General features: G+C 45.6%; 1 non-coding gene across 1 annotated transcript; it reads left to right on the top strand.

Moving 5' to 3' along the window:
• Positions 1-1,920: 1,920 nt before the first annotated feature.
• Positions 1,921-1,992, top strand: Trnan-auu (transfer RNA asparagine (anticodon AUU)). Its single transcript has one exon. It is a non-coding gene; the product is annotated as a tRNA-Asn (tRNA).
• The last annotated feature ends 2,889 nt before the right edge of the window (positions 1,993-4,881 follow it).

The raw sequence follows: 4,881 nt of genomic DNA, 5'->3' as shown, positions 1-4,881 counted from the left end.
GTAGAGGAGTCAGACTCTTAATCCCAGGGTCGTGGGTTCGATCCAGACGCTGGGCGGAACAGTATTTTGTTCCGCTGCAGGTGTAAATTACCGTTTTTCTGATTAACGGGATTTAATGGAAATAGCAACTTTAAACTTTGCCTACGTCTCTGTCAGTGGCAAGGAAACTGTATTTGAAGGTGAAGGTGATTTTGTAGACATGTGTGAAAGACATGTTCTGAAATGCAAGTGTTTTTGTTTGGAGAGCACATCGGTTACGTGTCTGATGTGTAGCCAAGCAGTAATTTGTCGCCATAGGTGCAAATATTAGCCGGTAATATGAAGTGTTGTCAGCTAAAGTCTGATGATGTAGACGACCGTAAGGACGAAGTACCCAAGAGTACCGCTAGGCCGCGCCTCTTTAGCTCAGTGTTAGAGCATTGGTCTATTAAACCAGGGGTCGTAAGTTCCATTCTCACAGGAGAAAGATGAATTTTGGAAATCAGTTGCGCGTCGTGGCCGTATAGCAAACAGTACCTGTGATGACGAACAATTAGCAACAGGCGTTTTTTTAAGAATTACTCTCAGATGCGATTAAGGCGAATGGCGCAGATAAAGCATTTGCCAAAGCGGTACAGCATAAGGTGGGACGAGGCAGTCTGAATTACATTTTATAGATGTATTCCTCACATATCTCAGAGCCTCTCGCGATATTCGTCGTCGTCGTCGTCGTCGTCGTCGTCGTCGCCGCCGCCGCCGCTTCTGCAGAAGTAGCAAATGGCAATCGTAGCAAATGCGGCGAGGGACGCCGTGCCTTCGATTCCGAATGCACAAAGTGTGTGGTCTTGTTTCTCAGTCTATATTTGGTCGGTCACGTCAGAGGTTGAATGTAACGAATGGGTGGGAAAGAGCAAGGGGCAGCGGCTGTGTAGAACGAAAACACAAATCCTCAGGGGTGTGAGCGTTTCGAGATGAGTCGTATACATGTAAATGTTGGTCGTCAGTGACCGTGTGGCCTAATGGATAAGGCGTCGGACTTCGGATCTGAAGATTACAGGTTCGAATGCTGTCACACTTGTGGTTTTTCCAGTTCTGAAAAAGAAACATAACGTTTTAATGTAGAAATTGAGCAGTACGAAACCGTCTGAATGTTGCTGTTGACCATTTTTTGCTTGGAGATGGTCTTGAGCTTGAAACACACACAACAAGACCGGTGTTAACTAGCGAAATGGTCGGCAGAGTGCCGACACAGCGAGTTTTGACTATCACTTGCACATCTAAAACAACGTCGGAAAGTAACTCGTTCGGCTTTTGAGTCACATAAAGTATGTGTGTTAATTTTGACGCCACTAGCTGTGCATGTTGTCATGCAATTTCTTTACCTCTCAGAAATGATTATGACATAAAAGTGAAGTACGTGACGAGTGTGACGTTAGGAAAACATTAGGCATCATGGAGAGATTTTGTATGGGACCACCCAACCCAAACGAGTACTGTGTGACGTTCTACCCGGCAGGTATTCACCGAGGTAGCCGGCTAGCTCAGTCGGTAGAGCGTCAGACTCATAATCCCTGGGTCGTGGGTTCGATCCAGACGCTGGGCGGAACAGTACTTTGTTCCGCTGCTGGTGTAAATTACCGTTTTTCTGATTAACGAGATATAATGGAAATAGCAACTTTAAACTTTGCCTACGTCTCTGTCAGTTTCAAGGAAACTGTATTTGAAGGTGAAGGTGATTTTGTAGACATGTGTGAAAGACATGTTCTGAAATGCAAGTGTTTTTGTTTGGAGAGCACATCGGTTACGTGTCAGATGTTTAGCCAAGCAGTAATTTGTCGCCATAGGTGCAAATATTAGCCGGTAATATGAAGTGTTGTCAGCTAAAGTCTGATGATGTAGACGACCGTAAGGACGAAGTACCCAAGAGTACCGCTAGGCCGCGCCTCTTTAGCTCAGTGGTAGAGCACTGGTCTATTAAACCAGGGGACGTAAGTTCCATTCTCACAAGAGAAAGATGAATTTTGGAAATCAGTTGCGCGTCGTGGCCGTATAGCAAACAGTACCTGTGATGACGAACAATAAGCGACAGGCGTTTTTTTAAGAATTACTCTCAGATGCGATTAAGGCGAATGGCGCAGATAAAGCATTTGCCAAAGCGGTACAGCATAAGGTGGGACGAGGCCGTCTGAATTACATTTTATAGATGTATTCCTCACATATCTCAGAGCCTCTCGCGGTATTCGTCGTCGTCGTCGTCGTCGTCGTCGCCGTCGCCGCCGCCGCTTCTGCAGAAGTAGCAAATGGCAATCGTAGCAAATGCGGCGAGGGCCGCCCTGCCTTCGATTCCGAATGCACAAAGTGTGTGGTCTTGTTTCTCAGTCTATATTTGGTCGGTCACGTCAGAGGTTGAATGTAACGAATGGGTGGGAAAGAGCAAGGGGCAGCGGCTGTGTAGAACGAAAACACAAATCCTCAGGGGTGTGAGCGTTTCGAGATGAGTCGTATACTTGTAAAAGTTGGTCGTCAGTGACCGTGTGGCCTAATGGATAAGGCGTCGGACTTCGGATCTGAAGATTACAGGTTCGAATGCTGTCACGCTTGTGTTTTTCCAGTTCTGAAAAAGAAACATAACGTTTTAATGTAGCAATTGAGCAGTACGAAACCGTCTGAATGTTGCTGTTGACCATTTTTTGCTTGGAGATGGTCTTGAGCTTGAAACACACACAACAAGACCGGTGTTAACTAGCGAAATGGTCGGCAGAGTGCCGACACAGCGAGTTTTGACTATCACTTGCACATCTAAAACAACGTCGGAAAGTAACTCGTTCGGCTTTTGAGTCACATAAAGTATGTGTGTTAATTTTGACGCCACTAGCTCTGCATGTTGTCATGCAATTTCTTTACCTCTCAGAAATGATTATGACATAAAAGTGAAGTACGTGACGAGTGTGACGTTAGGAAAACATTAGGCATCATGGAGAGATTCTGTATGGGACCACCCAACCCAAACGAGTACTGTGTGACGTTCTACCCGGCAGGTATTCACCGAGGTAGCCGGCTAGCTCAGTCGGTAGAGCGTCAGACTCTTAATCCCTGGGTCGTGGGTTCGATCCAGACGCTGGGCGGAACAGTATTTTGTTCCGCTGCAGGTGTAAATTACCGTTTTTCTGATTAACGAGATATAATGGAAATAGCAACTTTAAACTTTGCCTACGTCTCTGTCAGTGGCAAGGAAACTGTATTTGAAGGTGAAGGTGATTTTGTAGACATGTGTGAAAGACATGTTCTGAAATGCAAGTGTTTTTGTTTGGAGAGCACATCGGTTACGTGTCAGATGTGTAGCCAAGCAGTAATTTGTCGCCATAGGTGCAAATATTAGCCGGTAATATGAAGTGTTGTCAGCTAAAGTCTGATGATGTAGACGACCGTAAGGACGAAGTACCCAAGAGTACCGCTAGGCCGCGCCTCTTTAGCTCAGTGTTAGAGCATTGGTCTATTAAACCAGGGGTCGTAAGTTCCATTCTCACAGGAGAAAGATGAATTTTGGAAATCAGTTGCGCGTCGTGGCCGTATAGCAAACAGTACCTGTGATGACGAACAATTAGCAACAGGCGTTTTTTTTAAGAATTACTCTCAGATGCGATTAAGGCGAATGGCGCAGATAAAGCATTTGCCAAAGCGGTACAGCATAAGGTGGGACGAGGCAATCTGAATTACATTTTATAGATGTATTCCTCACATATCTCAGAGCCTCTCGCGATATTCGTCGTCGTCGTCGTCGTCGTCGTCGCCGCTTCTGCAGAAGTAGCAAATGGCAATCGTAGCAAATGCGGCGAGGGACGCCCTGCCTTCGATTCCGAATGCACAAAGTGTGTGGTCTTGTTTCTCAGTCTATATTTGGTCGGTCACGTCAGAGGTTGAATGTAACGAATGGGTGGGAAAGAGCAAGGGGCAGCGGCTGTGTAGAACGAAAACACAAATCCTCAGGGGTGTGAGCGTTTCGAGATGAGTCGTATACATGTAAATGTTGGTCGTCAGTGACCGTGTGGCCTAATGGATAAGGCGTCGGACTTCGGAGCTGAAGATTACAGGTTCGAATGCTGTCATGCTTGTGTTTTTCCAGTTCTGAAAAAGAAACATAACGTTTTAATGTAGCAATTGAGCAGTACTAAACCGTCTGAATGTTGCTGTTGACCATTTTTTGCTTGGAGATGGTCTTGAGCTTGAAACACACACAACAAGACCGGTGTTAACTAGCGAAATGGTCGGCAGAGTGCCGACACAGCGAGTTTTGACTATCACTTGCACATCTAAAACAACGTCGGAAAGTAACTCGTTCGGCTTTTGAGTCACATAAAGTATGTGTGTTAATTTTGACGCCACTAGCTGTGCATGTTGTCATGCAATTTCTTTACCTCTCAGAAATGATTATGACATAAAAGTGAAGTACGTGACGAGTGTGACGTTAGGAAAACATTAGGCATCATGGAGAGATTCTGTATGGGACCACCCAACCCAAACGAGTACTGTGTGACGTTCTACCCGGCAGGTATTCACCGAGGTAGCCGGCTAGCTCAGTCGGTAGAGCGTCAGACTCTTAATCCCTGGGTCGTGGGTTCGATCCAGACGCTGGGCGGAACAGTATTTTGTTCCGCTGCAGGTGTAAATTACCGTTTTTCTGATTAACGAGATATAATGGAAATAGCAACTTTAAACTTTGCCTACGTCTCTGTCAGTGGCAAGGAAACTGTATTTGAAGGTGAAGGTGATTTTGTAGACATGTGTGAAAGACATGTTCTGAAATGCAAGTGTTTTTGTTTGGAGAGCACATCGGTTACGTGTCAGATGTGTAGCCAAGCAGTAATTTGTCGCCATAGGTGCAAATATTAGCCGGTAATATGA

Source organism: Schistocerca gregaria, unplaced genomic scaffold (assembly GCF_023897955.1).
Source record: "Schistocerca gregaria isolate iqSchGreg1 unplaced genomic scaffold, iqSchGreg1.2 ptg001040l, whole genome shotgun sequence".
In the NCBI taxonomy this organism is placed as follows: Eukaryota; Metazoa; Arthropoda; class Insecta; order Orthoptera; family Acrididae; genus Schistocerca; species Schistocerca gregaria.
Note: the sequence above shows the minus strand (reverse complement) of the source record. Positions and strands in the feature narration are given on the sequence as shown.